This window comes from Lissotriton helveticus, chromosome 6 (genome assembly GCF_964261635.1).
Source record: "Lissotriton helveticus chromosome 6, aLisHel1.1, whole genome shotgun sequence".
NCBI lineage: Eukaryota > Metazoa > Chordata > Amphibia > Caudata > Salamandridae > Lissotriton > Lissotriton helveticus.
This window is the reverse complement of record NC_136067.1, coordinates 807,121,377-807,139,515: the sequence shown is the minus strand read 5'-3', so window position 1 is coordinate 807,139,515 and position 18,139 is coordinate 807,121,377.

Below are 18,139 nucleotides of genomic sequence, written 5' to 3'. Positions count from 1 at the left end.
GGGTAGGCCACACCTTATCGTCATCCTGGATTAATCATTTAAAATGCTAGGGACAGATTTATGATAGGTGTATGCCTCTTTTGCGCCACTGTGCGTCACTTTTATGATGCAGCGGCGGTGCAAAAGATTTGCTATGAGGCGACAAAATTACAAATTGATGCTTTTAGGCAGATATGTCATGGTGTAAAAAAAACGTACCACATGAAACCGATGCAGCAGTGATGCAAAAGATGCACCATGTTGCAAGACAGGCCTCACTTGGGGCCATATGTATCAAGCTAATTAGCATTCGCAAAGATCAAAATTCTGCGAATTTCGGCCTTTGCGAATGCTAATTAGACAAATGGTATGTATCAAACAAGTTTGATGCAAAATAAGGAATAGCAAAATTTGCTATTCCTTATTTTGCGATTGCACTGAAGGATTTGCAAATTTTGCGATTACTTAAATGCAATGTATCAAACAAAAAATATGTAAAAAAATGACATTAAGGATTTGGAAACTACCACCAACTTCTAGTTGGTGGTAATTTGTGAATTCTTTTCAAAAAGCTTTTTTTCCAAAAAACAAAAGGTGCCATATGACGCCCATACATGCCCTTAGGGCATGTATGTGCGCCATATGCCCCCAAATTTCTTTTTCAGGGGGTGCAGCAGGGTGTTCTTGAGACACCCCTGCACCCTTGGAAAAATTGCTATTTTGTGATGAGCTAATTGCTAATCGCAAATTGCACCTTCATTCCTATGAGCCTCCTAGCCCATGGAAATGAATGGGTAATTTGCAATTAGCAAATTGCTCATTGCAAATTAGGAATGGTAAAGAATTGCTATTTATTCCTTAAAATTCGCTATTTAGGAAATGCAAAATAGTTTGATGGTACATATGGTGGTTCATCTGTAACAAGATAAGAAGCTTAGGGATATATTTATGATGACTGGCGAAATAAAGTGCAAATCACTTACTTCATTGGTAGGCCTTTACATGTATTATCTCCTCTGTATTCTTCATCAAGCGTAACTTTAATCTGCAATCCTGAGTAGGCCTCACCTTAAACAAACCTTTGGGTAGGCCACACCTTATCGTCATCCTGGATTAATCATTTAAAATGCTAGGGACAGATTTATGATAGGTGTATGCCTCTTTTGCGCCAGTGTGCGTCACTTTTATGATGCAGCGGCGGTGCAAAAGATTTGCTATGAGGCGACAAAATTACAAATTGATGCATTTAGGCAGATATGTCATGGTGTAAAAAAAACGTACCACATGAAACCGATGCAGCAGTGATGCAAAAGATGCACCATGTTGCAAGACAGGCCTCACTTGGGGCCATATGTATCAAGCTAATTAGCATTCGCAAAGATCAAAATTCTGCGAATTTCGGCCTTTGCGAATGTTAATTAGACAAATGGTATGTATCAAACAAGTTTGATGCAAAATAAGGAGTAGCAAAATTTGCTATTCCTTATTTTGCGATTGCACTGAAGGATTTGCAAATTTTGCGATTACTTAAATGCAATGTATCAAACAAAAAATATGTAAAAAATGACATTAAGGATTTGGAAACTATTGTGGTAAATTGGTGGTAATTTGTGAATTCTTTTCAAAAAGCTTTTTTTCAAAAAAACAAAAGGTCCCATATGACGCCAACACATGCCCTTAGGGCATGTATGTGTGCCATATGCCCCCAAATTTCTTTTCAGGGGTGCAGCAGGGTGTTCTTGAGATACCCCTGCACCCTTGAAAAAATTCCTATTTTGTGATGAGGTAATTGCTAATCGCAAATTGCAACCTTCATTCCTATGAGCCTCCTAGCCCATGGAAATGAATGGGTAATTTGCAATTAGCAATTTGCTCATTGCAAATTAGGAATGGTAAAGAATTGCTATTTATTCCTTAAAATTCGCTATTTAGGAAATGCAAAATAGTTTGATGGTACATATGGTGGTTCATCTGTAACAAGATAAGAAGCTTAGGGATACATTTATGATGACTGGCAAAATAAAGTGCAAATCACTTACTTCATTGGTAGGCCTTTACATGTATTATCTCCTCTGTATTCTTCATCAAGCGTAACTTTAATCTGCAATCCTGAGTAGGCCTCACCTTAAACAAACCTCTGGATAGGCCACACCTTATCGTCATCCTGGATTAATCATTTAAAATGCTAGGGACAGATTTATGATAGGTGTATGCCTCTTTTGCGCCACTGTGCGTCACTTTTATGATGCAGCGGCGGTGCAAAAGATTTGCTATGAGGCGACAAAATTACAAATTGATGCTTTTAGGCAGATATGTCATGGTGTAAAAAAAACGTACCACATGAAACCGATGCAGCAGTGATGCAAAAGATGCACCATGTTGCAAGACAGGCCTCACTTGGGGCCATATGTATCAAGCTAATTAGCATTCGCAAAGATCAAAATTCTGCGAATTTCGGCCTTTGCGAATGCTAATTAGACAAATGGTATGTATCAAACAAGTTTGATGCAAAATAAGGAATAGCAAAATTTGCTATTCCTTATTTTGCGATTGCACTGAAGGATTTGCAAATTTTGCGATTACTTAAATGCAATGTATCAAACAAAAAATATGTAAAAAAATGACATTAAGGATTTGGAAACTACCACCAACTTCTAGTTGGTGGTAATTTGTGAATTCTTTTCAAAAAGCTTTTTTTCCAAAAAACAAAAGGTGCCATATGACGCCCATACATGCCCTTAGGGCATGTATGTGCGCCATATGCCCCCAAATTTCTTTTTCAGGGGGTGCAGCAGGGTGTTCTTGAGACACCCCTGCACCCTTGGAAAAATTCCTATTTTGTGATGAGCTAATTGCTAATCGCAAATTGCACCTTCATTCCTATGAGCCTCCTAACCCATGGAAATGAATGGGTAATTTGCAATTAGCAAATTGCTCATTGCAAATTAGGAATGGTAAAGAATTGCTATTTATTCCTTAAAATTCGCTATTTAGGAAATGCAAAATAGTTTGATGGTACATATGGTGGTTCATCTGTAACAAGATAAGAAGCTTAGGGATATATTTATGATGACTGGCGAAATAAAGTGCAAATCACTTACTTCATTGGTAGGCCTTTACATGTATTATCTCCTCTGTATTCTTCATCAAGCGTAACTTTAATCTGCAATCCTGAGTAGGCCTCACCTTAAACAAACCTTTGGGTAGGCCACACCTTATCGTCATCCTGGATTAATCATTTAAAATGCTAGGGACAGATTTATGATAGGTGTATGCCTCTTTTGCGCCACTGTGCGTCACTTTTATGATGCAGCGGCGGTGCAAAAGATTTGCTATGAGGCGACAAAATTACAAATTGATGCATTTAGGCAGATATGTCATGGTGTAAAAAAAACGTACCACATGAAACCGATGCAGCAGTGATGCAAAAGATGCACCATGTTGCAAGACAGGCCTCACTTGGGGCCATATGTATCAAGCTAATTAGCATTCGCAAAGATCAAAATTCTGCGAATTTCGGCCTTTGCGAATGTTAATTAGACAAATGGTATGTATCAAACAAGTTTGATGCAAAATAAGGAGTAGCAAAATTTGCTATTCCTTATTTTGCGATTCCACTGAAGGATTTGCAAATTTTGCGATTACTTAAATGCAATGTATCAAACAAAAAATATGTAAAAAATGACATTAAGGATTTGGAAACTATTGTGGTAAATTGGTGGTAATTTGTGAATTCTTTTCAAAAAGCTTTTTTTCAAAAAAACAAAAGGTCCCATATGACGCCAACACATGCCCTTAGGGCATGTATGTGTGCCATATGCCCCCAAATTTCTTTTTCAGGGGTGCAGCAGGGTGTTCTTGAGACACCCCTGCACCCTTGGAAAAATTCCTAATTTGTGATGAGCAAATTGCTAATCGCAAATTAAACCTTCATTCCTATGAGGCTCCTAGCCCATGGAAATGAATGGGTAACTTGCAATTAGCAATTTGCTCATTGCAAATTAGGAATGGTAAAGAATTGCTATTTATTCCTTAAAATTCGCTATTTAGGAAATGCAAAATAGTTTGATGGTACATATGGCGGTTCATCTGTAACAAGATAAGAAGCTTAGGGATAGATTTATGATGACTGGTGCATCACCAGAGATGTGTCAGTCATCCTGCGCCGCTGTTCCGCCACCCATGGTGTGCTGCATTTACAATGCGGGGCATCATGGGGCAAAAATGGCACAGATGCGTGATGTATCTGTGCTGTAAAGGTAGTGATTGCTGGAGTTGTATCGCAAGTGCGATGCAGCTCAAGCAAGGCTCAGGGGTGCCCCATCTCCACAATGTTGCGTCAAGACCTATGCCTGCTTAAAGCAGGCGCAGGGTTTTGACGCAGCTTTCTCCTATCTGATTGTAAATACGGCACACCATGGGTGGCAGAGCAGCGGTGCACGTTAACTGGTGCATGCCTGGGGATGTGCCATTTAACATAAATCTGCCCCTTTACATTTAAGTATGTGCAGGACACACAGAGTCGGTGAGGCTTATCCAAGGTTAAGAAGAGATGAGTCCTGTTCACTGAAAAATTAGACATAGTCTTCAACTGATCAGCATTGCTGGACATGGCTAAATAATAGCTGCAAAATATTACTCTTGTTAAACAATTTTACTATTATAATCTCTGAGATTTGTCTCTTACTCTGCAACATCTCATTGTTGTTATCTTTCTTTAAAGATAAAGACAACATCAACATGAGTGACAATCTGCAATCAGTTGATTTTGACCTCATCATTGAACTTGTAATTGAAACATCAGTGGATGTTGATCCATTGGATGATTTAAATCCTGAGGATGAAGAAGAGCGTGATGAGGATGCAGATTTGTCCGAATTATATGACATAGGGTGGGAAGCTGACCTGCTTGAGCCTATGGAAATATAAACATTTATTTTTAAAATGTATAATTAATAAAAAGTAAAAATGTAAACTGTTTAATTTAAAAATAAAGACACCTTCAAAAACAGGTTATGTGTAGTGTCTTCAATAAAATATTAAAATATGCTCATAAAATTAGATCAGATTCACATATAAAATAGCACAGGTAACATAAATATAAATGTCATTTCTTTTCTGCTATTTCTGTATTGTAAATTTGCCAAGGACTAAAAAATCTTCTATTTAAAATGTCAAGTAGTGTGTTAAGTTTTTGATCATTGTTATTGATTTACTGTTTGGTAATAATGGTTAATAACATTTTTTATTATATTTTACCACAGATTCAACTGCAGATCATTTCAAGATTTCATCATGCCAACAATAGAAAGACAGAGAAAGGCTGCAAAACGTCAAAGACAGCAGGTGAAACAAAATAAGCAGCAGTCCTCTAACAAAAAGATTTGTCAAGTCACGAAGAAAGCACCGGGTAAGAGCACAAAATATTTCATAGGAAATATGTGTAGTAAAAAAAATATTACTACAGAAAATGTTTCAGTCCATAAAAAGAGAAGCAAATCAAATGGAAAGGAAAGGCCAATCAAAAATGTTACTGCTAGAGCAAGAGATAACTCTGTGCATGATAGTAGAAGGAAACAACAGTTTAGGGACATTCGTAAACGAATGTTCCGCAACAGGATAATTGGCAATTTGTTAAAAAATATTAAGAAAGGTCAACAGAAACTGGTTTTTTATAAGAGAAAAAAAAAAGTTGAGAACGTTATTGATCAGGCATTTGAAATTAAACGTAAGTTATTTATTTTGATAATCAATAGAATTAGGAAGCTAAACAAGGCAATTTATGATTTCAAAAGAAATAGTAGATGGAAGAGAATAGTTAATCGTAGTAATTTTTGTGAAGTTTTTTCTGGAGAATGGATGCATAGTTCAAGCTGTGAGGCATTTTTTAATGAGGAGAGTTATTTCCAGGATAATGATTTGGTGCATGCAGTTGACACCAGTGGTCGTGCTTATGAAGTGAAAGATGGTTGTCCAGTTGAAAAAGAAAAACTTGTGACAACAGAGACAGAAGAGGTGTTAGGTAATGAGGTTTTAGGAAGACGTGCTAAGGGTCCTGTGTACACCTGGAAGTGTAGTAGTATTTGCAGTGTGCGACAGGATTCCATCAATTTGCTTTGTGATTTTGTACGGTCATTTAATAAGAAAAGTTTGAAGCAGAAAATGAGGTTGTTGCAAGAATTAGATCCTTGTAGAGTGAGAGAAGTGACAGGTTTGCATGGTCATTCACTGGCTTGTCTTTCCAGGAGAGTATGCCAGAGTGTTTTTCATCATTTCAGGATGCTAGCAGTGCATCATAATAAAGTGAGGAAATTAGTTAGAATGTTGTATTATGCTAAGAGTCCAGCAATTATGCTTAAACAATTATGCACTGCTCTTTTGCATGGTTCTGAAATAGATGTGAAGAACATATGTGAAGAAATTGAGTTTTGTTACTTTGGAAGTAAAGAGGAGAATGTTGAAATTGACCAAGAAGAAGCGGGTAATGTGGAAGATAGTGTACAGGTTTCCAGTACAGATAATTTCCAGAGGGAAATTGCGACGTTTCAGGTGAAATCAAGTGAGAGGCCTAATTTCACTTGTGTGTGTTGTCGACGCACTTATTATAAGAATCAGACTAAGTTAGTGGATTTATATGCAAAAAGTGAAAGGGAAAATAATAGTGAATGGAAGGATTTTGCAACATACTTGATGGTAGAAAATTGTTTTGATTTGGGATTCGATCAACGTGTGTGTACTTATTGTTGTTGCAAATTAAATCAAAACCAGATGCCTGCCAGAGCAGTTCATAATAATCTGGAATTGGTTGAGATTCCTTCTGAATTGAAGGATTTAAATACTTATGAATCTATTTTGATTCAAAGTATCCATCCCTTTCAGGCTATTGTAAGAATGGAGCCAAAGACAGGGAAATTGCCTCCATCAGATTTACAGAGAGGATTAAAGGGAAGAGTTGTTTATTTGCCTCTAGATTTGAAGAAAAACATTAACACAATTGGAGTAGAAAAAGTGGAAGAGGAACCTCTGGTTATCTTAGTTAATGGGGTTCCGACAAAGAATAAGAAAATATGGCAAGATTTAGTAGATGTTAGGAAAGTTAAAAAGGCAACATTGTATTTGAAAAAAAATAATAAATACTATAAGAATGTATATGTTGCAGAAGAGGAAGTAAGTGAGGAAGAGGATAGCGATTTGTGTGCTGGTCAAATTGAGAAAGTAGAACCCTCTACTAGTGAAGAAATATATGAACATTATAGTGTTCATCCTTTGCATTCCAAGGAAGTCATGGGGAATGCTATTGAGTTGTTTCAAATGAAACAAGCCAAAGGGAGTCCCATTAGTGTTTGGGAGGAAAGTTTGGAAGCTCGGTGTTTCCCACAGCTTTTTCCAACAGGTCAGGGAGGAAGATATGATGAGCGACCTCATCAAATTCCTGCTTCTGAATACCGGACTTTGCGATTGTATGCAGGAGATGCTAGGTTTCGACAATGCATTCCCTATTTGTTTCATCTCCTGTTTGAAAGCGATCTGTCTGGACTGTCATATGCAGTGAACCACATCTTGAAAAGTGGTATACACATGCAAAACATCTCGGCAAGTGACTTTATGGATAAAGTCAATGTCCAAGACAGTATTTTGGATTCTCACCTGATTAATCTCATGGCGTGTCAGCGTGGTACTAATGAGTACTGGTACCGTCGTCATGGTGATTTAAAATGTATGCTGAGGAACTTAGGTACTCCCACATGGTTCCTCACTCTGAGCTGTGCCGAGTATGGCTGGGAAGACTTACTTGAATTTCTACGAGAGGCAAATGCTAACGTAGATAACATCGAATTCAAGACACCCGGAGAACTGTGCTCTTTGGATCCAGTCAATGTATGTAGGTACTTCAATCATAGATTTGAAGCTATGATGTCTTTCATCATGAATAAGAAGAATCCACCTCTTGGAGAGGTGTTGGATTTCTTCTGGAGAAAGGAGTACCAAGCAAGAGGTGCTCCTCATATACATATGTTGCTGTGGATCAAGGATGCACCTAAATTTGGAACGGATCCAGAAGACTCAGTGATGAGTTTCATCCAACAGTATTCTACGTGTGCTGTTCCAAACGCAAAGGAGAAGAAAAGCCTAAGAGAAAAAGTTCTGCGTTTCCAAAGCCATCGATGTGGAAAGTACTGCCGTCGTAAATTCCGAAACAAGGACAAGTTCTACACCAAATGTCGTTTCGGCTTTCCACGACCGGTGATTTCTAAAGGAAGAGTAAACAGTTTGATGTCTTCGCTGCGACATAATGTCATGAAGAAATCACCTAAAAACACATACAATTTGAAGAGGAACGAAGAGTCCAAGTACATCAACGACTACAACCCGGTGATTTTGTCCATGTGGAATGCTAACATGGATATACAGTTTGTGGCTGATAACTGTATGGCTGTGGCTCGGTATGTGACGTCTTACATCACCAAAAAAGAGAAGACAGAATTGAAGGATATGTGGGAGGACATTTCCCATGAAAAGAGCCTCAGCAAGAAGTTGTACAGTTTCAGTCTGAAGATGTTGTCGCATCGAGAAATTGGAGCTTACGAATGCTCTGACCGGTTGTCTTCAGCAAGTCTCTATGCCAAGTCCAGGAGTATCGTTTGGGCGAGTCTTGGTCTTGCTGCAACGCGTAATCGAGTTCTGAAACCTGTGCGGGAAATTGAGTATTTGGCGGAAAAGGAGCCAAACAGTACCGACATTTTGAAGACCAACATGTTGGATACATATTATCCAAATAGAAGCAGTCACCTCGACAATGTTTGTCTGTATGAGGTTCTTCAAAATTACATATTCAAGAGGAACATCAAAGAAGATACTGAGAAAGGAGTGTATGCTGTAATAGGAAGTGAGGGATGTCTGGTCAAGCAAAGAAAATGCCACTTGGTAAACCATCGAAAATTGAGTGGCGAATCTCCTGAAAAAAAGGAGTTTTTCTATTTAGCACCTTTGCAACTTTTCAAGCCTTGGCGTGCAGAAGAGGAACTGCTTGGAGATTTCCTCTGTTACGAAGACTCTTTCAATGCCGCCAAGGAGACCATAGAATGTCCTGCTTTTCCCAAATATGTAGAAATGTTGAATGCGGAAATTGAGCAGGAAGCAACGATTGCAGCCGAGATTGCCATAGACAGTTCTCAGGACAGTCAGAGTTCTGCTTCATTGAGTCAGGATCCACTAGGAGGACCTGTTATCGAAAATGAAGCTGCCACTGCCATGAATGAAGTGGAAAGAGCCATGGCACATGCTCAGGAGGATGCGGTTAACTTAGAAGAGTTGGAAAGACAACTCAACGTTGAGCAGAGGAACATATATGACGAAGTTACCATGCAAATTGATCATGGATTAAGTCATGACAAGAAAGAGTGCTCATGTACGTCGTTGAAGCCTGTCCGACTGTACGTGAGTGGAGAAGCGGGAACTGGAAAAAGTTTCCTCATTAAAGCAATTTCATGCTATTTGCAGGAAAGGACAGAGTCATCGCTGTCTTGTGTTGTCACCGCTCCAACTGGACTGGCAGCACATAACATTAAAGGGATTACTTTACATCGTTTACTGATGCTGCCAGTGGAGCATGACAACAAATTACAATATCACAAGCTATCTGGAGATGCTTGTTTTGAAGTTTCAAGAATCTTGAGGAAAATGAAACTTCTTATCATTGACGAAGTAAGCATGGTTTCCAATGTCATGCTTGCCTTTGTGCATTTGAGAATGCAAGAAGTTCTCAAAACAGAGTATGATGTGTTATTTGGTGGCAAACACATCATTGTTTTCGGAGATCTTCTGCAGCTGACAGCAGTGAAAGGGCAACCTGTGTTCAAAATGCTCACGCATGAAGATACCAGGAAGTGCCTAGGCAGCATTGGCAACGTCAATATATGGTTAAACTTCAATTATGCTGAACTGCATGAAAATATGTGTCAGGCGAAGGATGAAGTTTACAAGACTATTCTACAAGATGTTAGAATTGGAAAAGTGACCGAGCATGGGAAAGAAGCTTTACATGCACGATTACTTTCAAATTTATATCCAGAACAAGATGTTGTGCCTGAGAATATTTTTCAGAAAATTACTGATAAGAAATCTGGAATATGTTTGATGCCAACTCTTGCAGAATGTGCCAAATTCAACAACAAAATGTTGCATTTAGAAAAGCAAGAGATTGTGAAACTGGAAGCTATTGACAGAGTAGAGCATATGGGATCAACAATTATTTTGTCTGAGAATCTGAAAACAAAATTGGATTCATTAGAGAAGAGTATATCTAAAACTGCAGGTTTTGAAAAGACTCTGAATGTGTGCTTGAACTGCCGTATAATTTTAAGAAGGAATTTACATGTTGAAAGAGGTCTGGTAAATGGATCAATGGGTAATGTTGTTGATTTTGTAAAATACAGAAATAGAGATGGAATTGAATTTTTAAAAATTAAATTTGATGGCATTGAGGAAGTACAGCTAATTGGTCGTTGCTCTGCTAGATTTTTGCTTGTAAAAGACTTATATGTTCGCCGTAAGCAGTTTCCTGTTTGCTTGGCATATGCGGTGACAATCCATAAATCGCAAGGTTTAAGTGTAGACTGTGCATTGGTGAATATTGGCAGTTCTGTATTCAAGGAGGGTATGGCATATGTGGCATTGTCACGAGTTAGAACTTTATCGGGATTGTACTTGATTGAGTGTGATGTCACAAACATTTGTGCGGATCTAGATTGTGTTAAGGAATACAATAGGTTAAGAAGAGAGTATGCGTCACATTTGCCTCAGTATCCTTTGTTTGAGAAACGTGTGGTAGGCCGGAAACGAAGAAATGTGACCAATACTGGGGAGGTTGTAGCAAAAAGACGAAAAGTCGATGAACCTAAAATTACAAGCAGAAACAAAAAGGATTCTGTTGAAGATGTTGTTGGTTTTCAATTTGAAAACAGTTCTGGTGTCAACTGCTATGCTAATGTAGTGGTTAATGTTTTGTTTTCTCTAGAAAATGTAAAAGAAGAGATTGTGGTCAATTCTGATCAAAGATTTTGCAGTTTGTTAAATTCTGTGTTAGAGAAATGTAGCACTGATAGAAGAAACATAGAAAGTGTGTCTGAAATTCGAAATCTGTTAGACAGATGTTCAGGCCAAACACAATTCTCTCAAAATATTCAGCAAGATTGTCAGGAGTTTTTAATGTATATGCTTGATGTATTGCATGCTGAAGGTGTAGATGTAGATCAGCTGTTTGGGCTTTCTTATCAATGGCAGCATGACTGCGAGAACTGTATGGTATCAAGTACTACTAGTGTAGACTCAGAAAGATTTATATATTTAACTTTGCCAGACAGTAAATCAGTCTCCTTTAATAAGCTAGTAAAAGCAGCTGATCACAACATGGAGTGTAGCCAATGTAAATCTGAAATGATGTCCACATTATTTATACGAACATATGGCCAGTATGTCATTTTAATGTTCCAACGATGTAGGCCTGATGGAACAAAATTGACAACTTTAATTAAAAATTTTGTAGATTCGCAGTTGTCAATATCAGGAAGGACTTTTGTAACTGCAGCAATTATATATCATGACGGCCCTTCAATAACATCAGGACATTACACAGCTTATTTAAAGTCTAGAAATGGCTGGTCATTCTGCAACGATTCTGTTTTAATTTTCAAAAAAAAATTGCCGTATGACCTTAAAAACTCTTACCTGGTGTTTTTAAAACCAAAATTTTAGGGAAATAATCTTGGGATGTGCTCTGTGGAATTTCAAGAAGTTCTAATGGCTCCTACACAAATTGGCCTTGAGGATAAGTGTAGTTCAGAGACATAAGTTCTAACCATAAGACTGGACGTCATGGAGAAATAAGTGCACTTTGAATGAGTTCAGAAAAACTATTTCTTTTTATAAGCTAATTGAAGCAGCCAATCAAAACATAGAGTAGAGGGAATGTAAGTCTGCAACGCTGTCTACTGTTTTACATTGCTTTGTGATTGAAAGTGATGTAGAGAATTAAATAATTGTAGTAGTCATAGAGTTAGTGTAAGTCTGCTTCATAGTAAGCAGTATCAGTGTCATAGGAAATGTAGAACATGACTGAGCAAGAAGGGGAAGATATTACTATTCCAGGATTGTGAAAATGATCTTCAACATTTTAATTCTGAAAGTTGCGGAAATGCCAAATGACGGGATTGGCTTACAAGAAATCCAAGAGTTATAAATGGGTCTGACAAGATTTGGCCTTGTGGAAACTTGTGGTAGAGAGCAAGAAGTCATTTATTGCATGTAACATGTTTTTAAAAACGATGGAGATTTTCTTTCAGAAAGTGGCGGGCTGAAAGTAATAACAGCACAAAAGAGTGTAAGCTGTTCATAGGACTTTAAGGAGTTCTGAATTCTGATTTCTTATGTTGTATGGGTTTTTTAAACACAATCATTTTGATTGTGTTTTTTTTTCCCCGCTGTTATATGATGAATACCTTCAAGTCACTGTTTTTAGTGAATTTTGATACATTCTGAGAACAGCAAAAATAAACCATTTAACATGTATAATTAATTCTGTACTGTTTGCATTTATGATGTATATGTAGAACTGTGTAGGAGGCATGGAGAAGGTGAGGCTTCTGTAAGTGTTAAAGTTGTTGCATGCAGTGCTGCACTTCTGCGTATTCTTTCATATGCTAGACTACATCTGCACAATGAGATACCTAAGCAAAGGAAACACAAGTGATGTGATTGTGAAATGAGCAAAATAAATTGCACGTATTTCAATTACATCACCTGTGTTTCCTATCATTATGAATCACATTGTGCAGATCAAGTTTAGGTCTGTCCAGGGAAACATAGGAGGTTTGGACTTTGTTCAAGAGTGCAGTGGACATGACTCACTTCATTGGTAGACCTTCACATGTATTATGTCCTCTATTCTCTTCAACAACTCGAAATTTCATCTGCAACCCTGAGTAGGCCTCACCTCAAACAAACCTCTGGATAGGACACATCTTATTGGCATCCTGAAGCAATTATTTAAAATTTTAGTGTCTTGCGACACTTTTCTGAGACAACAGCAATGCAAAAGATGCACCATGTTTTAAGATAGGCCTCACTTCATCTGCATCAAGATACTGTTAGTTTAAAATGTATATCTTTAGGACTGTGTAGGGGGCCTGGAGAAGCAGAAGCTTCTGTAAGTGTCAAAGTTGTTGAAAAACTGTTTGTCCTTCAATCTTTTCCCTTGTCTTTTGTAATTTTTGAATACATGTTTTAATATTTTTGAAATGTTTGTTCTCTCTTTCACAGATTGAAAGTATAAAAACAAAAAGTGAGTAATTTAACGACAATTATAAGGTAAATGCTTTGTACTCTTTTCGTTACATTTCTATCACATTCACCTACTATTAGTTCCACTGCTTCATTTCTTTAACCCTCAGTTTCCTGCCTTTGCTACTTCCCTCATTCCTTTCTCTATTACCTACTTACTCAACTCCTTCCACTCTTTTTCTCAGTCCCTCTCTTCTCATAGTTCCTCACTCTTGTTCACGCACTCCGTCTCTATTACTCTTAGTGTCTTTGACTGATCACTCTATCACTACTTGTTCATAATGCTTTCTCTGTGTAGTTGAAGCACACTAAGGGGCATATTATGAATACAGCCAATAAAATTATTGCTCTTTTTATTGGCAGAAAACTGGTGCAAAAGTGGTTTTAGCGGCAGTTTTCTGCCGCAAAAGCAGCTTTAGCGACACATTTCTGCCAATAAAAGCTGCAAAACTTTTATTGCCTATGTTGATGATATGGCTCTATGTTACTTACATTTCTTTGCTGTTTCAATTAATCTTTTTCTGTTATTTTTTGTTTTCTGTTTTCTATTTTTTCTCTCTGTTATTCCTCATGTTTTAATCTTATTTTGAACATTCACTCACATTCTCCAAGAAACTCTTCTTTGTTAATGTTATACTCTCTTTTTTTTTCTTTCACTTCGTTATCTATTTTGTTTTTCACAATTATACCCTCTTCCGTCTTTTCTTCGGTAAATAGATCTATTAAACAGTATCTCTTCTTTACTCCCTATAGCTGTCTTTCTTTTAACATCACTCTCTGTTTACTTTCCTTATACTTACTCTTTTTAAAAAAAAAAAAAAAATTTGGGTTAGCTCCCGGTCCGCGTACCGGGAAGCTAACCCAGGAGCGAACCAAAAGAAATAGAGCTTGCCATGGTGCTAAACATTCTAGCAATTTTTTTTGAAAGGGAAGGTAGTTCTGAAAATAACTTTTTTTTAAATATTTTTGTTGTTTTATATTTTTTTTAATTGTTTGAACATTTTTTGTTTTTTTTATATTTTTTGAACGATTTTATATTTTTTTTGGTTTTTTTTTGGGGGGGGGAACAACAAAAAACAGGCGTTGAAAAGGGCTCAACAGGAGCAAAAAAAAAATTACTGGGGGCGGTTAGGGCAATCATGGTGTTCATACGCCAGGTTTATAGCGTTTATGCTCATGTTGCCACATGCTAACAACGCCCGACAGTGCATACAAGAGTGTATCATGTGGCCAAAATTTTCTTGTATATTTGGCACTGTTTCCCGTGCCTCTTCTGGTGTTAATGAAATTGGTAATCTTGGTCTGGCCACAGGAGTTGGTCTTGGATTGTCCTGCATATCCCTTATTTCCGCCCGGCTGTAATTTAGTGGATGCTTCCTTGTCATGTGCCTGTGCATTGTGTGATTTCCATAACTATATTTCTTGTCCGTCCCTCTTGATAATTGTTCTTTGCATATGCGGCAGGTGACATACCTCGCATTGACTTTTTTTTGGCCACGAGGGATCGAATAAAACTGCCAGATGAAACTGGCTTTCTTTCTGGAAACCCGGGGCACCTCTTCTAAGAACTGTGGTTCTTCTCCCTCCTCATCCATTTCTTCATCTTCCTCCTCAGTGTTGGTACTGACCTGGGGAGGTGGTCCTCTCTTCCCATGAGGAGGTGGAGGTGGTGGTGGGGGTGCACCAGCTGAAGCTACCAATGAAGCCATTTCTCATATAGTAGTAAAGGTCTTCCTCTCACAATGATGAAAGTCAGAGTGAGGAAAGAAGGAGGGGTTTTCATCATTTGGGAAAAACAATACTTCTCAACCAATGAAAAGTGTTATTTTTAGGTCACCTGCCCTAGCCTTACATCATTATGAAACCAAAAGTGAAATGAACCAATGAAAAGTGTTATTAACAAGTCACATGACCTGTTATGCTTACGTTACGCGCTCCGGTCCGCGCCCCGGATAGCTTCCGGGTCGCTGCGCTTCGCGCCTCGGTCCGCGCCCCGGGGCACTTCCGGGTGCGCTAACGCGGTACGTCACAAGACGCATTACGCGGCAACGCGATACGTCGCGCTTTCGCGACGCGCCGCGGATCGCTTCCGGGGAGCTGCGTTTCGCGCCTCGGTCCGCGCCCCGGGGCACTTCCGGGTGCGCGAACGCAGTACGTCATAAGACGCATTACGCGGCAACGCGATACCGTCACTATGTTGATTTCTTACCGGTTCGCGGACCGGGTCGCGGCATTAAATTGAGCTAACGGGAAGCTTCCCGGTTCGCGGACCGGGAGCGAAACGAAAAAAATATTTAACAAAAATTATTAATAAACATATAAAATATATTTTTGGATTTAAAGAAGAATACATTTTACAGCTATAGATATTAGCTTTTAAAAAACCAATGAAATTCACTGAAAAAACCATAGGTTATAGACCATATATAGTTAGGAATTAGCATTTAAAAAACTTTATTTTACTCACACAAAACCATTGAAATTCCATATATAGTTAGTTGTACTAACTATATATCGCGCACCCGCAATCCACTGCTGATCATGTCACATATTACATCATTCATGACATGGTCAGTGACATCACTGATGACATCACTGATGACATCTCAAATGGCATCACTGATGACATCACTGATGACATCTCAAATGACATCACTGATGACATCACTGATGACAACATCCAGTGACTGTATGTTTCTGTAAAGTTAAAATATGTCTTACATATTGAAGAATGAGTGGATGTATAAGTGTCTGAACAAAGGATTTAGTAGGTGCATGACTGACTGTATGAGTGAGTGATTAAATGTGTCTCACTGAGTGCATGGGTTAGTGACTAAACTATCTTAATTTGTGCATCATTATGTCTGTTGTTCTGTAAACTGCTGCATGTGTTGATCAGTAGCTATATGATTAACTATATGGGTCATTGATTGGTTGCCCAAGTAATTGTATGGGAGACTGAGAGTGTTTATGGGTGGCTGGGAGGTGTATGACTCTCTGCATAGATGTGTGAGCAGTTGATTCACTAGGTGTATGGGTTCAAAAGTGCATGTGGAAACATCTGTATGGGCGGTTGACTGTGTGCATGAGTGCATTGGTGAGTGAATGGATATCTCAGTGCTACATGTCAAAGTAAGTACATATGTAAAACACAGTACATGTGAGAGTTGACATATATAAATAACTGTGCATAAGAGCCAGTGAATGTGTGAGTGGCTGTATGGATCATTGTGAACTTGTATCCAGGATTGTATAAGTGAGTAAATATGTGTTAGTATATGTTTCAATAAGTAAGGTGTGTATAACTGTATAGTTGAGGAAATGGAGGTGTGATTGATTCTTTGCATGACTGACTAGGTGTGTGAGTAACTCCATGGATGAGTGACAGTCTGTGAGTGTCTGTTTTCACTGAGTGTATATAAGGTTATTAGAGTCTGAAGAGGTTCATCGTATTATCACATGAATGATGTCATCAGTGATGTGATCAGTAATGTCAAATGAGATGTCATCAGTGATGTCATCAGTGATGTCATTTGAGATGTCATCAGTGATGTCATCAGTGATGTCACTGACCATGTCATGAATGATGTAATATGTGACATGATCAGCAGTGGATTGCGGGTGCGCGATATATAGTTAGTACAACTAACTATATATGGAATTTCAATGGTTTTGTGTGAGTAAAATAAGGTTTTTTAAATGCTAATTCCTAACTATATATGGTCTATAACCTATGGTTTTTTCAGTGAATATATATATATATATGAAAGTCCAAAGTTTTGCTTCAAAGCAAATAGGCGCACTCGGGAATTTTTCAGACCGTGATCAAGACATAGGATTGTCGAAACGCTTAGTGTGTAACTGGAAATAAACTTCCTTTACTGAAAAATTCCCAAGTGCGCCTATTTGCTTTGAAGCAAAACTTTGGACTTTCATTAATCTTCGGCTACGCGAGGTCCGCCGAATCTAAGGCGCCACCTGACGTGGGAGATAGAATCCCGGAAGGACCCTGCTGTGTAATTTGATATATATAAACAGAAAGTTCCAACACCGGGCCGACCAATAATATCGGCCGTTAACAGTATTGGTGAAAATATCTCCCGATACATTAATTTCTTTTTTCAGGACATTGTTAAAAGCTTACCGAGTTACCTGAAAGACACGGGCGACTTTTTGAATAAATTGGACTCGATCCAGTGGCAGGACAATTGGTGTCTGATGACTCTTGATATCGAGTCTTTATATACCTCGATAGACCACTCAAAGGGTTTGGAAGCGATCAGACAGTATCTAGGATTAAGATCATGTGAATATTACAGCCATAACATAATGTTATGTGAATTAATACACTGGTGCCTGCATAACAATTTTTTCATGTTTGCTAAAGAAGTTTGGAAACAAGTCCGGGGTGTGGCAATGGGATCATGCTTCTCCCCCAGCTACGCGTGTTTACACGTGGGCTGGTGGGAGGGGCGTGGTCTCATTGAAACACCAGGATTTGAACATGTTAAATACTGGAAACGATTCATAGATGACGTGTTCTGCATATGGGAGGGGGATGAACAAAGCGCCCTTAAATTCGTAGAAGCTCTAAATATGAACCAGGAAAATCTTTTCTTCACCTCCAATGTTAGCACAGTGCAGGCAGATTTTTTAGACGTCCATGTAACCATTAACAACAATATGATGACAACATCGCTATTCCGGAAACCCACGGCCGGAAATAGTATATTACATGCCAGTAGTAAACATCCCCAACATGTGATTTCAAATGTTCCCTATGGAGAATTACTGCGTGTTAAAAGAATAAGCAGCACTCCTG